We start from the raw sequence: 19,155 nt of genomic DNA, 5'->3' as shown, positions 1-19,155 counted from the left end.
AATTGTCAGTAGTCTACATTCTGTGATAATGTATTTTATACATGTGCATGTACGTGTGTAGTAAGTATTTTAACAAGAAAAATAATTTTAAAGTAAGGATTATATAAAAAATGTCATATATGTCCGAAGCATTATTGTTCATGACTCTATGATATGCTTTACTTATTTATTCCGTATGTGATTTCACACGTCGGTTAGCTGGAATTTTTTTCAGTAAAGCACCTCGATCGATCCATACGAATATTTATATATCTTCTTGCATCAGCTGTCATGCCGCAAAAATTTTCTAAGTTTTAAATCATAAGTATGAGTAAAGTTAAGAAAAAGTGCCAACACCCACGTGCGGGTGAATACAATAACAAACGTTATAAAAATTGTACAGGAAATTCTCCCAACGCACCCACATTTTTGTCCTGCGGTCAAGAACATTTAAAATTAAAACGGCCCCTACGCTTTTAGAAACGTTTCCCCGAGCTTTTCCCTTCCAACGTCCAAAGTTTCCAATAGTTGATCTGAAGGTACTTTTCAGCATAAAACAAAGTAGTTACACTATATATAGATTTGAGCCAAAGAAGAATAGTTTATTCCCTCAAATGTCGCGTGTCAGTACTGATGCGTTAATGTGGATGACAATTCAATTTTACCACCTTCTACTACGCAGCTCTGCTTATAATATATTTATTAGTATCCGTATGTGTCCTGCGCGATTTTTTGTTTCACGTTTATTTTTTTTTATGATATGTTTTTGGGATCAAGCACTGAGCCATTGGTCAGTACATTATGTTATTGATCGAACGCTTTCTTTTGGGTGTTTGTATGAAATTACAAGCCAGACATTTGTTGGTGTGAGTACTTTTTTTAATACGAAATGCCAGTGTAGTATTACGGCAAAAACCAAAACTGTACCTTTTTAAAGATAAAAATTATAATAATGCAGTCTGGATGTTAACTTATATGTCTGGAAGAAGTGAATTTTAAATAGCTCTCGAATAATTAGTTATACAAGTGCAAGAGATGTAAGTGAATCCTCTTAATTTGAAAAAAAAAAAATTGTCGTAGTTTTTTCTTTTGTACCTTGTTTTTTTCATAAGTTCTCTGCATACATCAAAAAATATTCCATAAAATGAACCAACGTAGCTGCCTGAATTTGAAATATTAATACCTTAGTATGAAATAAATAATATATTGAGCCATTTCCAACATCAGGACTACGACCACCACACCATATTAATCCAACATTAAAGCACATAGCTCCAACCAATACAATCATAGGTAGGGGTAAACGGTACAGTTATTGGTGCCACGTATTTTCTTGAAGCGAATCAAAGCTACTTTCGCTCCTACCCTTTAAATATTACGGCGAATCTACTAAGACTCAAAAGCTTTTTCCTCCCACCCTACTTGCGTCAACGCAACCTCGACCGAGTGCCCTTTTTCCCCTACGACCACAAGTTTTGGACATTTTGTCCTCTTCTGCTATTATTTTATGAGTATTCAAGCTATGTATTGATCTTGAACTTGTCGTATGTTAGATAACTTTTGAGAAACTATTTATTTTACAGATGGCTTATAAAAAATGAGCAATTTTTAAATAAATGTAGACACAGTATTCGGCAGTACTGAACATATGAAAGGGATGTTTTTGTTAGGGATAATAGGTGACTTAATTTCTACAATATTTAAGCTTCAGTGGATGAACATATTTTCAAAAGAAATAGAAGTTCTAGTATTGATTAAGACGTTGAAGTTGTTTGCCATTCAATCATTTTTGCCAACGATTTCACATTCAAAGAAAACTTATTTGATTGATGAGATTTAACTTTTTTGTTAGTTGAAATCTTATAAGATTTTTTTGATACTTGATGGTACCGAAAAAAATTACTAGTTACTTTACTTCGAGTTTTGTTATGTGTTTATTAGTGTGGGTATGATTCCTATGGTAACAAGATGTATACAGATATCATTATTTGTCATAATTTCGTGTTACCACAGAACTTGTACTCTTTCAAAATTTTTGTTGCAAAAAAATGATTTTTAGCTAGCAAAAAAAATACGAAAACTTTTTTTTCGTTTACTTTTTACCGTAATGGTTATAAAAGTCCGAATTAAGCTAACATGTACATATATTTATTTCGCAAAATGTAAAATAATTGAAGATGAAAAGTAAAAGCAATGACTTTGTCTCTCAACTGATTGTACTTTACATCTCATCATTCGACTGACAGTGTTTGTGACTATACATTGTAGAAAGTAAAGATACATTTAATCAATGTAGCAATAAATTTTATATGTTTCACTGATAGGACTACTAAGATGGACTTCATGAAGAATTGTGATTTTGTTTTAAGAAACTGCGCATGTTACTCGTTTTTTATTAAAGAAAAATTGCAATAGTTGAGAGATACATTACCACAGATTGTAAGGGGGCAGTTCGACGCACTATTTGCAGTTAATATCCAAATGGCAAGAAGGAAATGCTGTAGTGTAGAAAAATCGTCTCAGTTCTCCATCAAGTGTTGCTGCAGTCCGTGTAACTTCTTAAGAGCTGTAAAAAAGATTTGTAGAGCAACTTTCATGAATATGAGTCACAGAGTAGAACGGATTAATAGCAAATAAAAGTTAATACGTTTTACTGTATTGTTCTTTTGCTTTTTTATTTTAATAAATTATTTTCACAAAATGATGTATTAGAAGGAGTAGTCATTTAAATTTCCGTAATGACACTAAGTCTACCCTAACATGCTGCAATATAAATCAATTGATGGAATGACTGATTAAACTCAGCTAGGCTTTTTTTAAGCGCAGAAATTTAAATATTATAAATATTTCTGGATTTAATTTTTAAGAATTCTAGCAGTTGAAGGAATTCCGTTGTCTCTTCTCACAAAAATCCATCGATGTGATGTAAATTTTTTTTGTTGCGTCAAAAATTTTTTTCTTCACACAAAAAAAAAAACAAACGGAAGGAAGAATTAAAGTATAAATATGTCATCGTATTTTTAACAATGTAATTAAAACACTATTAGTAATAAGTGATTTGTAAAAGGTTAGTCAGAAAATTGACTTAATTTTTGTAATGTATTCATTAAATAATAATACAAAATAATTTTTGTCGAATTGATGATTAATATTATTTTTACTGACTTATTGTATCGAGTTGAAACTAGTACGCAGGTACCATTCTTACCAGTTAAAAAAAAAAAAAAAAAAAAAAAAAAAAAATTGTTCGACATCGAATGCAATTAATTATTTTTTTTTAAATTTCGTAATGACATAACAGTATAAAAAATGTGTTATCATTATTACTTATATTATTATTCTTTTTTTTCTACCACATTGTTTTATTTAGATGCTTTTCAAAAATTTTGCTGTCGTAAAAGCAAGCTGTCGTGTTGACTCTGTATGAGAAACGACTTTTTCCTACGCACAGCAGGTACACATGATAAAAATCGACGCTGCTTGACAAAAAGTAAAACAATTACACCACAGCTGAGCTATAATCTATGAAATTAAAGGAATACGATTTGCTGAGTTTATAAATAAAGATTCATATTTTGTTTACGCATACATTCACACATCCGTGATACATAAGGTATTGCAAGAAGAAAAAACAGCTCGTATAGGGATAGAGTTTTCTCTACGTAGGTACAGCCTTTTTTAAGAAAACCACATGTGTTTTTTTTTTCCTGTAGGCTTATTGATTTGTAGCATTAAAAATGCAAGGCCAGACGCCTGTTGCGTTGAACGTTTTTCCAAATATAGGTAACACTTTAGATTAGATTCGTCTAAAGTTTAACCGGGTTCACTAGCAATTCGTTGCTGTTTATTCTCACAATGATTAAAAGACGACACCTCGAAATAAACAGGATAGTTCTTTCTCTATCAAAACGCGCGTAGGCACCTATAGGCTCCCCAAAAAATATTCATTGCACGCACCCCTCGATAGAATGGAAGGGTGTTGTGCTTTCTGTCGTCGACTCACATTACTGTGGTTTTGTGCTTTCGTTTGCTGGTGAAGGAGTGAAGTCGAGAACTATTTTTTATTTATATATTTTTTTTTTCTTTACAATGCTAACAGTTGTTTTGAGCTCGTAATCCAACTTACAATCCAGAAATGCTTCGATTTTACTTGTCCTCAAAATTATGTTCGAAAGGTGAAAGTGGGTAATTCCTCACCAGCTGTTCTTCCCCAGAAAGTATGTTATTAGCAGGTACATCGATGACGGGGGCTTTAATGTGTCAGGTGTTAAGAGGGTCTTTTTGTTTGACGTGTTGATGGATGTATTATTCAGGCGCTACCTACTAACCGTGGAGGGGGAACCGAAGAGCTACAAGACTAAATTGATAACTAGGAAGGGTAGTTTTCATCTTAATTGCCATATCACTCAAAGAAATAGCGAGATAACTCTTTGGCTCATTTTTTTAACTAGTCAATAGTCCTTTCAGCGATTCTAACATTTTTTTTATTTGCTCAATTCGATTGATCATTTCGGATGAAAGTCTTTTTCAAATTATTTTGCTTTTTTATATACTTGGAACACATAAATACAAATCAATATATAAAATACGTTATCACAGAGGTTAGACTTCGGAAAATTAACGTTAAAAAACAACTGACTTGGAACTATAAACCGAATACTATATGTATTTTAAATGGTATGTGTATACATAATTGTTTATTTCCTTGTAATATCCATACATACTCTTCATCATGATTAAATAGTATCGAAGCACAATATTTTACCGAATTAATGTCATAGTTTAGAATGATTCAAATGTTTTTGAGACTTTACCTACCAACTTTAATATAGGTAAACAAATTGGGGTGCCGTTATTTTTTGAAAAAAAATATTTCTTTAATTTTTATGATTACGCAAGAAAGTTAAATCTTTACCTACAAACTTTAAGGACATTCAATTTTCTAAAAAAATATACGTATTCTTGATAACAGATACAGAGAAAAGTGCCACGTTCGTTGTAATATTTTGCCTAACAAATAGTTGGAATACTTCCTACTTATAATAACCGCAATATAAATTAATTCAAAAGTTTTTTTTTCCATTGTTTATCACAAAAATTGCGAGACTTATATTTTTCCATAATTCTAACGCTTTTACCTGGAAATTGAAGATTGAAGATAAAATGTTCTTTTACTCAACAATTTTTTTTAATTTCTTATTAAGGCAAAAATATTCAATACATCATGTTTATTATTTTTCATTTGAAAGTCACAACAGTTAAATTCATATATAAAAATAGATGCTTGGAATAGTTTTCGGTATTGTCTTCGGATGGTAACATTACTAGTCTAGTTACGACAAATATTGTTTTTCAGATATAAAATATGTAGAATGTACATGAATTTTTTAAATATTTTTTATGACTCATTCTTAAAAACTTATACGAATGAGAATTATGTGATTAATAAAGGCTTACATGAGACCTCAATTTTAATATTTACAAGGATAAAACTTAAAAAAATGCTTGGATATTGAAAAAAATCTACTTATGAATTGATTACTGTTTGATAATTTAGTAAAAGAAATTTTGAGGCATGTTATAGTGCATTTTGAACAATGCCAACGTTAAACATATGTAAAATGTTGTATTTATTGGATGCAAGAGGGGGTACACGGTAAAGGGGGCCAAGCTGTGTAGGCAGGTGGGCTCCTTTTCGCGCAACCTTTTGAATTACACTTTAAAATTTCTTTGAAACTTAAAAAAGAATATTAAACTTGTTAAATTAACCAATTAAATTATTCTACAGTTACAATTATGAGACAATTATATTATTCATTAAATATAATATCGTCATAAATTTTAAATACCTGCTAATATAACACTAAGTCAGCCAGACAGTCAATTCCAGATAAATTTAATCTTTGCCTTATGTAAGATGCAAAGTAGATGTAAAAGAATTTTTCCGCCATCGGGTGGTTTTAGGAGGCTGGTACTTCCTCGGGCGAAAAAGCCGTTTTCCGATACTCGTTCGAAAAGTCTCCTTTACGAACCTCGTTACAAACCTCGCCTTCGGCTCGGGCCGCAAACCTCTCGGTTCGAAAACAAAGACTTTTCACACTCGTAGGAGAACTACTATTTCCGTAAATTCAAATCTCAGACACAATAGAATATTTGTATATGTTATTTCTCAGATAACTATTCTGCGATATGATTATTAAACTGCCGACGGTCTAAAGCAACAATAAAAAGTATTAAGCCTCGGATTGGCAAGTATTGAAGATTTGAGTGATTTTTTGCACTCGGGTTGGCCAATCCATCGATTATTTCGAAATCAGTATATTCTACCACATTACTTTTTTTACTACTTATTTACTACAATATACTTATTTATTACAATATCAATATATTACCAATCAATATTTCGTTTGAGCCCGCGATCAACTGAAAAGTTCGTGTGATCTGCTGGCGTGATATAACTTTCTTTCAAACAATGATCACGTTAGGGTGTATATTGCGAAATCGTTCTCTTAGATCATCAGGATATGTACCGAGATACGTCGATCACAAAATAGTGTGGAATTAAAGAAAATTAACGTTTTGCCGATTTTTTAATTTGTGTATGTTGTATAAAAATCGACAAGTTCTGTTATTTTAACGAATTTTACAGTGTGGTATAACACTAAAAAAAGCTCACATAGAATGAATGGAGCTTTGGTGCTATTTTCTGGGACATATTTGCTTGCTGAGCCAATACAAATGAGCAGCACTTAAATAAATGCTCGTATGTATTTAAAAAATATTAATCGAATATCTGAGTGTCGATACTCATCGCCATTGCGAGAAATTAAAGATCACGATGTTACAGTATTAGAAGCCAATGATTTAAGTATCAGCAGCCTAAGTGTACACCAAACCCTGATTTTTTTTGCTTTTTTGTTTTTAGTAAAAAAACACAAATTTGTCGAATATTTTGTTGCAGATCCTCAACATGGAGAACGACATGAACTGGTACCGAGCCAAGCTCGACTCCCGGGAGGGACTCATCCCCAGCAACTACATCGAGATAAAGAGCCACGAGTGAGTATTGCCATTCTATTTCACAAACTGAAGATGTAACTTTAATTAACATTTAAAAATGGCTTTTTATGATTACAAGAAGTTAAAAACGTAGTTAATTTAAAGCATTCAAGTTTTTATGGGCCTATAGGAAGTAAAACCTTTTAGCTAATCACTCAGATCAGTATTAATCGTTTTTAACTAAAGTTTATGACATCGAAGAAATACGTCACGTTTCCATTATAAAACTGTTTAACGACCATTGGCTGGGACTTCTGGAATACTGAGTCACGTAGTTTATTAGTTAATTTAAAAAAAATGCGGGTTGAAAAAAAAAATCATTTTTCTTTGAGTAGTCCTATTAAATTTCTAGATCGTAAATTACGAATTTTTTTTCATATCTCTTACTTTTTGACTCGAATTTTCGAAATTCAAAAAACTTTATCAGCAATCAGCATCAACTTTTGCTACATGCAATTAAAAGAAAAGCACTGGAAAATAAAAAGTTTGAGACACACGATTAGACCTCGATGTCAGCACACAAGCCAGTACTACGCAATTACCAAAGTAGTCGTGGCCTTCAATGCCATCGACGTTGATACGTATACTTAGTTTGTTTTTTGATACGCTACTGGTATACGAGAAACAAAGCCGCATGATCTGTTATTACGTGTTTTTGGGAAAGTTTTTTATTCCTTTCATTGCCTAAATATAGAGGTTTTGCTACAAAAGTTATTAGTAAAGTGATAAAATAAAAATTTGGATGGTCTTGCTGCCGATCAGAAAAAAATGGCTGATCCGGGCCATGAGAATGATTAAGGCCTTTTCTTGCTTGACTTATCGCCAAACTGTTTCTTAAGGGGGCTCCAGCGGGAGAAGTTAGGAGGCCACAGGTAACTCAATTGATACATAAAAACACGCTGAATCTAACGGTGTCCTTATTTACCCCTCTTACCCTGAAAAATTTTGAGATATTTGCTCTCAAAGTTTGTACATAGTACATAGTCTCTCATAGAGCAACGTGAAAATATTGGTATTTTCTAACAATAATTGAGGAGTTACAAATCAGGACTGTAACTGTTTTATATAAAAACATCTTAGCTTTCAGATAGTACCTTCAAAAATATAGGTAAGCCTTAAAATATTTGAGATATTTCGTAAAGTATTGATCAAGTCATTGAATTAGCAGAGTCATGACGGGATGCTATCTTGTTTTTTGTAAGTCGCGCGCTTTTGAATATTTTAGAATTACACTGCAAGTACTTACATAGGATACATGTCATTTGGAACTCTTTTTTAATCGTTTTCATCTATGGAAAACTTACACTTCTTTTTTTTTTTTAAATAAAATAGAACATTGAAAAATTTTAACTGCAATTATATTTTATTTTATCACAAATTTTTTATAACACGAAAAAAAACTAATTCTAAATAAAACGCTCTGTACCTGACAGAAGCTGCTGTTTGTTTATTATAGGTACGGTTACGTCATATAAAAAGATTTATTTTTTTTAAAATTGTAGTGCTCTACTTCCAGCTCCTTTAATAAGGGCACGAACTACGGTCTCCCGCGTGTTAATCCACGACCTAGTCGGCTGAGCCACCGCGCGCTTCCATACATATAGATTTTTTTTTTTTTTTTTTTCTATTTTATAGTGCTGTACGTCCAGCTCCTTTACTAAGGCACTACTATGAGCACTTATCACTTGTGAAAGGGACAAGGAAAAGGATGGGAAGCCACCCATTACTGGGAGGGGGGTAAGGGAAAATAACGCAAGTGTGCTGCGAGGAGGTCGCCTACACCCTCCTTGAGGAACATTGCGTGGTGAAAAAGCACATGTGAAAAATCACAGAGGTACTTGCCCGAAAATCGCACTGGCCGGGAATCGAACCACGGTCTCCCGCGTGCCAACTACGACCTAGCCGACCAAGCCACCGCGCGCTCCATATATAGATGATGTTGTTCGCCTGCTCGCATATATTATATTCACGGAGCGCGCGGTGGCTTAGTCAGCTAGGTCGTGATACCCGGCCAGTGCGCTTTATCGGGCAAGTACCTCTGTGATTTTTCACATGTGCTTTTTTACCACGCAATGCTTCTCGAGGAGGGTTTAGGCGTTCTTCTCGCAGCGTAATGGCCTAATTTTCTCCTACCCCCCTCCCAGTAATGGGATGCCTCCCATCCCTCTTCCTTTCCTTCTCCAAAGTGCTAAGTGCCTAAAGTAGTGCCCTTATTAAAGGAGCCGGACGTAACGCATTATAATATAAAAAAAATTATACATATATATATATATATATATATATATATATATATATATATGTCTATATATATACGTGCTATACACACGTATATATGGATATATACTCACAGCAGTGCTACCAACTAACCGAATAGTTTTCGGGTTAGTACCAGTGCTCGCTGGAGCCTTCTTAAATTGATCTTAAGTATGATCTAACTCGTCCGTTTTCCTGCAATTTTTAGTATACTCGTTAGATTAGAAAAAGTTTTCTATCATTAAATTAATGTATTTATGCACGCTATTATTTCCTGTCATTTTCCACATTCGAATTTTTACTCCTGTTTTGGTTCTTTCATTTTTAAGTACGAATTTTTTTATTAATTAACATTTTTGTAACGGTCTTGTTAACTTTCTAAATACTAAAACGATAAACAAAACATTCAATGACTACGTTTCTTTGCGAATAAATGCTAAATTTATAAAATCCAAATTCATAACTTTTAAACGATTCTGGGCTATACTATCAGGAATATTGCGCCTGGCCAACATTTTCGAGTATGGAGTGTCGCAACTGTATTCGAGGCGAGGCGCGAGTACTAGTGCTGAACAGCCTGTATAAACAAATGAAGTGGCTAACGTTGAAACTTAAACACGTCTACAAGTTCATACAATCTGTAACACAAATGTTTCACTCTCTGCAATCTTTTAATGCCAATCATTAAAGAAAAAATTTTTTCGGTTCAATAGAATAGGTGAAATAGTTTACGAAGCATCGATTTAGTTGTTCTTGAAACTTTTATCAGAAGTGATATAATGTATTTTATAAAAAATAGAAATTTCGATCACACTCTTTAAACATGTACTTTGACACCCTTGGATTTAACAGCGTATGTATGAGTGGTGCTGCCACATTATGCCCCAAAGTTCATGTTATAAATCTTATGGAAAAAAAAGTTCAAGTGTCCGTCATTAGTGAATTGACCCCTACTGCCTATAAGACACAATGTTAAAGAAATGTTAAAGTGACTAGTGGCGCCAGCACTTCCCTCCAACCTCATGCACCTGGCGGATATAAAACATACTATATCCTACATCGGTTATGCATATAATTCATCCTGGGGGGCAAACGTAGAATCGTAGCTAAAGTAATCGGCTTACATAAGGACTTTCATTCTATTCTCTGCCACGAGACCAAAATACACTCGCTTTACCTATTAGTAAAAAGGGGTTACGCATAAAGTAACTTTAACCACAATTCACGCTTTTTTTTACTTATCAAGAAAACAGCGAAATATTAGTATTTTTATCAAAATGGCTGACAAGAATGAGGAAACGCAGATTGATGATGGTGATGAAGCAGGAAGTCTAGCTTATCCTGACCATCGTGACTTGTCAGGTTGTCAAATTGTATCTCCGAGTAACACAAATACAGAGGAAAGACAGTTAGCCCTTACAAAGATACCCGGTGGTGATTCTCCCTTCGAACCCAACGAAAATAAGGTAAAGCCATCAGCAATGGTGAACAAATATATGAATGAATACATGTATATATGTACTGTGTAATACAATATATATAAATGTATATATTTAAATAAATATATATATATATATATACATGATGAGTTCATGATAGTGATGTATTTGTAGGACGTCTATAAGAGAATGATGGATTGTGCACAATTTTTCCTGGCTTCAATTAGCGCTACCGTAAGTATGGAAGTTCTTTATCTAAGTCTTTTTTTTGTTTTAGTTTTAAAATCGTGTTAAACGCTTAAAATAAGTTTTACAACGTATATGCTGTTAGTCTTATGTTCAGCTTCGTCGACAATTTTGATCAGACCATAGTACGAATAAAAGTTTCTACCTGTTGAAAGTCTCATAATTCTACCTGCATCATACGTATACCTATAAATAAATTTTAATGGCCACCGATGTATTCGTTCTGTGATTGATCGAGACCAGTCTTGGGTGCATAAGTTTGAAAATGTGATCAAATAATCAGAAGTTAAAATTTTCACTAAAAATGAAAATTATATATTTAGTAGTTGCAAGTTATTTAATTGTTCTAACCAAATCGGAAAACTAAATATTTGTTATTAACTCTCAGGGAGTAGGTCAAGAAGCGTGCGGAAGTGGATCCCCCAGTACTGTTTACTTTATTTGTATACAGCTCATTTAATAATAAAAAAATATGTTAACTAAGACATCTGTGTAATTTTCAGGTCTATGATAACTCCATTACAGTTACGGGTCAACTAGAAGAGGATGGAAACATCTCATATGACCGTTGCCCGTGTTATTTTAGAAAAGTATCATATGGAAAAAGTTGAGGCATGGCTTAGCGAAGACAAGACCTTGTATATATCTTTTCCTAAAAAATATGGGCCAGTTGTCGATAAATATACTGTAACCAACATTAAAAATATCTGCTTAGTCACGATCACGGTTAACAAAAGAAAATGTAGAAAGAAAAAAATAAATGATGTCACTGCATTACCTCATCTATTTTATTACGAATAATTAACCAAAGCCATTTGAAGTCTCACAGTTTTAATATCATTTATACAAATACAAAAAGTACAATTTTAACGTTTTCTAATAAAAGTTAATTAATACGCTTATACACTTGTATATAGTATAATAGTCTACTGCAAAAATACCTATGATACAAGATAGAAGGTATACTAGAAGTATATCTTATAAAACTTGCACTTGATCTTGTTGTTATATAAGTGTTTTTGCAGGCTTAAGTTCTTTGACGCAGCTTAAACATTGAGATAAAAAAAAAAGCTGAAGAAAATATATGCTTATGCAAGACTTTACACAGTAACTAAATAGTTAATTTGAAACACCGAATTTCTTTCTACTTAAGCTGTAAAATTTTTTAAGTAAAAAAAAAATCAAAATACCCACGGAAAAATATTATTAATTAAAGTTAAAATATTTCCATTGAAATTTTTAATTCAACGATTATTTTATTTTCCTTTTACCCACCTAAGGTTTTATCATGTACAATTGACAATGGCGTTATTCGTTCTTTGTTATATATTTTCATTTAATAAAACTTTTCCTAATAACCTTCATGAGACTATGTGAAGTATTTTGTTCATGTTGATTTGATCTTTCTTTAAGAATTCAAATTTATTTAACTATGTATCTTACAAGATAATTTCTTCATAATACGTAATTTAAAATACGATTAATTTCCAGCAAATCTAACAGAATAGATTAGACTAAAAAGTTCCAAATTAAATTTTGAAAAACAATTGTACAATTACAAAAATGAAATAAAAGTTGATAGTTTCTACTTGCAATACAAAGATTTCTACTGTGCAACGAATAATATAATAACGTACATGTTGGAAAGAGCTATGTCTTTTATAAAATTTTAATTTTTAATGTGGAAACATGGTATCTAGAGATTTTTTATGATAAGGAACTTTTTTTTTTGATATTTAGTCAAAAAGAAGAAGCGCACTTTTCTTTTTTTTTTCACTATATTACTAGGTGAATAATTTTGAGACTGTTAAAACTGTTAAGACACATTACGTGATGTAGCAAGTGATAAATAAAGTTATAATGACTTTTCTTTTGAGAATTCATACTTTTTATTTTAGTTTAACGTTAAATCAGTACTTTAATAATTGTACTGTTGATTAAAATAATCATTTGTATAATGAGACCCTAACACTATTTTGCTTTTGTACTGTATTATTTGCCAACGACTTCAAACATTACAAATTTCGTTCATAGCAATGTTTACCGTTCGTTATACTGTCCCTTAATTACTCGTATCGGGACAACCAAGATAAGCAAATACTATATGAATATTCTGGCCTTTTTACTACCGTACGATAGTGTCTTACTAAGCTGTCGTCGACCATAAGATTGTCTTGATGTGCACCAGACGCAAGCTTAAGTGAAAAAATTTGCTTGTCTCGGAGTGGTTAAAAAACTTTTCTTAACGCTTTAAGAATCACACGATTATGTACGCAGGCAAGTGACAATCGCAAATCGCAGCTCGCAGGCAATTTCAGGCGACAAGCATGCGATCCAAAGGATTCTTTGTTTCCTTCCGTGGGTTGTATACGATTTTTTACCAATACCAAGGTGTATCTATGTAAACTAGCATCGTGATAGTTTCATAAAAACCCGAGATTAAAAAAAAAAAACATTATTTTGTTTGTTTCATATTTTATTTACAAAAATAAAGGATTATTACGTCTGCTTTTATAGTATAGTTCATATTGAAGAATAACCTGACTAGTACAAAACTAAAAAAAAAAATTAGTACATAAATATCAGAAGAAGTAGAGTAAAATAAGTCAACTATACGATATGTCTACGTAAATATTGTAATTTAAATGTGCTTTATCTGATTAAATGACATTTGAAATATAGTTAACAATAAAAAAAATCGTCAAACAGCGTAGATTTGCGTTGTAGCAATAGGTAATTATTTGTCATTAATTTTCTACAACACACGCACTTAAGTATCTTCTTGAATTTCCTAATTCTTGAATACCAATTACATACTTTATTTTTCAGTTTAGTTTAGTTTGTTTGTTTGACATGTTAATGAAATTTTACAATTACAAGACAAATAATGTGGAAATTTAAATTAACTTATAACAACAACAATTGATATAAAAGAAAACAGTACCATAAAGCAAATGTTTTTCAATGTATAATAAATTGTAGATTAAATATTGATTTTTTAAATTCTGTGTGATTTAAAAGATACATTTTTTTTAATGATGCCCCAGGAGGTTCAGGAAAAAACTTTCTATTTACAACGTTCATATATCATTTCATTTTTTGTGGAAAAAACATTTTCTCTATAACATGGACTAGTGTAACATCAATATGACTTCTAAAGAGAATGCTCAATAATAGAACATCTCGTTTACAATTGGATCCAATCAATGTAAAAAGTCCTTACTTGGAATTTGAATCTGAATAAAATTGGTACATTACGTCACTAGGGCACAAAGTACAAACATGAGCGCCCGAGTCGCGTCTAATGTTTTTCTTGCCTACGGCCCAAAGTGATTACAAGGGCGAAAACTGTGACACGAGGGCGCAAAGCGGCAGTTGCACTTTGGGCCCATGGTAAGAAAATGGTAGTTTTCCTACGAGTTTGAAAAGTCTTTGTTTGCGAACCGAGAGGTTTGTGGCCCGAGCCGAAGGCGAGGGACGTAACGAGGTTCGTAAAAGAGACTTTTCGAACGAGTTCCGGAAAACTGCCTTTTCGCCAGAGGAAGTACCAGCCTTCCAAAACCACCCCAGGGGGGAAAAAGTATTAAATCATCCTATCTTTGAACATTGTTTCGTATTCTAAAACATTATATCAATATTCGTATAATCAACAGAACATTTTCTAATACATCATCATTATCTCTTATTTTCCAAACTTTTATTTTACAACCTCGACCAAGGATGGCTGAAGAGGGTGGTAGGGGTTTTGTGGAATGACCCCCGAAAATCACCATGTAATGTATGAATATAAGAATATGTATATATATCGCTGGGTGCACTCCTATTTTGGTCACGAACGGGTGTGAGATTACAAGAACTGAGGGACAGATGAGATGAGGTTACAGCAAAAAATTGACAACTGACGCCCACTACAATGAGTTCATCTGAACATACGAGCTTGTCGTGTAGCTGGATATCGAATTGATAAAACCGACTTAGAATAAGGCTTACAATTTAAATAATAAAAATGATTAAAATGATTGAAAAACGGTATAGAGCTGGACAAGCTCATCAATCTAAATGATACTTTGATTAAGTTGTTGAGAAGAGAGAATGTTTGCATAACATCTTTAAAAAAATTTTTTTTTTTTAATTTTAATTTTGATTTTAATTTTTTTTTTTTCATTTTTTTTCAATTTTTATACTATTGTGGGTGCAAAGTCTTTTTGAGTCTTCGAAAAATAGAAACATATCTTTTAAGTTGAGGTGATAACTTTCAGTTATTTTTCATATGTACGTATTCAACTGATATCCACGGGCAAAAATCTGCTCGTTTTGCCTTTGGTAAGAAAAATAACATATGAGACTTGAGCACAAACATACAATAATCGTATCCTTCAAGCGATAATGTTTGTACTTTTGTGTCCTAGAAACATTATATAGTATTTTGTGATTTACTGCATCACGATAACCGTCTTATAAGGTATAAGGCCACAAAGGGCGAGGCTGCGGCTCCTGGTACTAAGAGTAAACTGAAAATGGTTTTTTTTTGATTCCTAAGTTTCTTGATTCTCCTACATGGTTTTTTTTACAAAATACAGTACAATCTGTCTGTGACATTTCTCATACAAAAATATGATGAAACTAAAGATGAATCCACTGATTAAAAATACAAAAAGTTGAGCAGTTTTAGAAAGACCTAATGATGTACATGAAACTTCTTTAGCAATGCTCATAGCGTCAAGACTAGCCTTCCTTTTTCGAGATATTATTCCATTTTCTCTGTACTTCTGGATACTAAAAAAAAATGTTGTTGAAATTCTTAGATGTGTGTAAATTTTTATAATACTAACTGATGATTTAAAAATTGAAGAAGTGGATCTCCTTTTTTTAAAGCGATCGATTTTCTTCTAAAATTACCTAATGGAATAGCTAAGATTTTGCAATAGTACTTCAGAATAAGTGGACGTCGTATATTGTCATATGTATAATGAGCCACCCTTTCATTGCATACCTAAAATTATATTAACTTAAAATAATTTATACGCTAAAAAATAATCCGTTTTAATTTATAAAATATTTTCAACTTTCAAGAACTTTTTAAAATCGTTTCGATTGAGTGTCACAGTTTATAACCAGATTAACACATTCTCATATACGCATATTCACATGCACGCGAGCAGTCATACACGCATTGTTACTTATTTTAAATGTATTGGTATTACCGTCAGCGGAAAAAAATTACGTTGTAAATTTTAATAACATCTTTAGAGTACAATTTTTTAACCCAAATAATTTAGATTTTTCTTAATATTTTTTATGGAATTTTCCTCTACGTTAATAATCGTTTTTTAGAATAGAATATTAAAAAACCAGGACAAAAACTGTTACCGCCATTCAAAATAAAACTTAAAAAATTTTATAAGAGAAAGTGTAAGAAATTGTTTTTAGACGCTATTATAAGAGCAGGTACATATATTTTATAAAATAATAAACACACTAACTAAATATTTTACATTACCTGCTTTAAAGCATCTTCTGAGGTTATAGGTAGACTATTTTCATCCTTTAAAAACAATTTCAATTTATCATTTATATCGTTCTCCGAGCTCTAAAAAAATGTTATAAGATATAAGTCTTAAGAATAATAAAAATGATACACTCAGTTGAAACTTTTAAAGATTACTGAGAAAAACGGTAATGGGTCAGAGTTTTTTACTACGATCAATTGATATGTTTTATCCTCTAAAAATTCACGTGCATTTTTAAATGGAATGTGTGGTATTGAAACCGCTGTGAAGCTGGTAAAACAGCCCGAGTACATTGAAATCATAATAAATGCTGTCAAATATAGTGATAGCCTTGCAATTTTTGATGATACGGAATTGAATTGTACATCTGTAAATTCAAAAAAAAGAAATAAGTATCGTCAGGCGATTCCACTATAAAAACAAAATTAAATTCCTACGGTTTGTTAATTTGTACATAACAGTACATAATTATCGTACAAGAGCAAAGTCAAAAATTTCGCCAACTCAAATAATGATACACATTTTTTAAGTTATTTTAAATTCTAGATTTTTGAAGTTATGCAAAATCTAAATATCTGCATGGATAGAAGTATCCCATACACGTGACGTAAAGAAAAATTGTTTTGCCAATTTGGTGAAAAAAAACACTTCCCTTAGCTCTTTAAAAGGTTATAGGACACTGATTTTGTCAGGAAATTTTTAACTGTTTTTAACTTTTCTCGGACGCTTTACTTTTTTTTATGAGCGTTCACCTTTAGGTTATAGATCTTCTGCAGGGGGTTGATATTTTTTAGCTCAAAAATTCATAACCGTAGTTCAATCGAGATTTATTGGAAAATTAAAAGGTACAGTCTAAATTTTTTTCTCCGGTTTTACTAGTCTAACAATACTTACGATGTGTTGAGACAAAGAGACAAGTAATAATCATCGGTATTGTCTAAAACTACATTATTCCTTTTTGCTTTTTTAGGAACTTTTAATTGCTACTTTCTTTCGATTAATCATAAAAAATTATGTCGGATGTGCCTTTGGTAAGAAAATTAGTGTTCGGCACACAAGCGTCATCCCATCATGATGTTAAAGTATTTTCTGTATTTTGTTAACAAACCTTAATTAATAGTTTACCTGTGAATTCTTGATGGACGAATATTAGCCATACGTTCAAAAAACTGTCCGATGGTTTAAAAATAAATCCTCTTCTATCGTTATGTAAAACTAAAATTACATTAAATAGAATTGATAAAATAGTTATCAGTATAACCAAGAAAACCCAAATACACCTACTTAAAACCTGCTTAATTAAAAGGTATAAAGAAATAAAGTATAAATATGTTGCACTATTTAATTTTTTTCACCTTAAGGTAAGCATTCCATGGAATTTCCTTGGTGTCCGGTAATTTATACCAAATTAAATCTTGATAATCAATGATTTCAATCGTGAAGTCATACTTATCTAAATTTTTGTTCGTTAAAAACTTGCCAGGAAGAATAATACTCTCATTCAATAATTTTGTGGAATCAATTGATATGTTCTTGACACTTTCATGTGATTCCTTCTTGACACGGAAATCGTTTTCATACTCAAGTGCTAATCCTGTTGTTGTAGCAAAATCATTAACGACTAGAGAATGAAGATGAGATGACTCCTAACGATGTCAAAAAAACAATTCATTTTTTAAAAATTAAATAATTGTGTTATTTGAAAATAAACTAAGTGCTTATAAAACAAGTTACCTTGGTAGTAATTTTAGCCAGAGCACCACTTAAATTTTTTCGTCTTTGGACTAAAGTAAACAAGTTATGTTTTTATGAATTGTACATCATATAATTTTTGTGCTCTGTATCATAGATTTTTCAATGAAGGTGGAATTTAAATAACAGCAAAACTTCGTGTCTAACATGATTTCCGTGTTTTGTGCGTTTTAGAAATTTGATGTTTAATTATTACTGCATATTCTTTTATGTCCGTTAGTTTTATTTTATAAAATATCAATCGTAGATTTGTGTTTTTTGTTATTTATTTATTTAATAACATTGAAACATAAGGCGAGACTGTCTTATAACCTCGTAAGTATTATTTTGACTTGATCTTAAGGATGCTAGTAGATAATCTAAATATCAGTTTTTTTATGAAGAGGCCAGATAACTGTACTGCGCGAAAAAACGGCTAGGTGTTATAATTTTTATTGTAGTGTATTATGCATAAGTATGTGTTAGACATTTGCTGAGTAGTGATATATAATATTTTAGGTGACGTCAGATTTTGAAAGTTCTTTCTTACAAAGCACAAAGAACTGAAGCTGTTTATTAAGCTTTTCTACCGTTTCGCTAATAAATACATTATTGTTTATTGTTCGTTCTGTTAAGCTATAAAACTTAAAATAATAATAATCTTCCAAGAAAATGCATCTTAAAATAAGGTAGTAGATTTGATAAGCTACGAGGTTGTTTTGGAAAAGTTTCTCCTTCTCTACTACGAAGTGGTGATAAAGAGTAGATACATATATGTTACAAGGAAACTAATGACTATGCATAGATTTACGCCTTAGAGTATACATGGTCTTTAGTTCGAACTTAAAGTTTTAACGCATTGTTGTTTATTACTACATCATACGCTTTACTTACATCTGTACCGTATGCGATTTTGCTTGTCAGTGAGCCCAAATTGT

Source organism: Copidosoma floridanum, unplaced genomic scaffold, assembly GCF_036245765.1.
Source record: "Copidosoma floridanum isolate Cflo_tuat_1 unplaced genomic scaffold, Cflo_Japanese_pri ptg000035l, whole genome shotgun sequence".
NCBI classification, from domain to species: domain Eukaryota; kingdom Metazoa; phylum Arthropoda; class Insecta; order Hymenoptera; family Encyrtidae; genus Copidosoma; species Copidosoma floridanum.
This window is presented reverse-complemented; position numbering follows the sequence as displayed.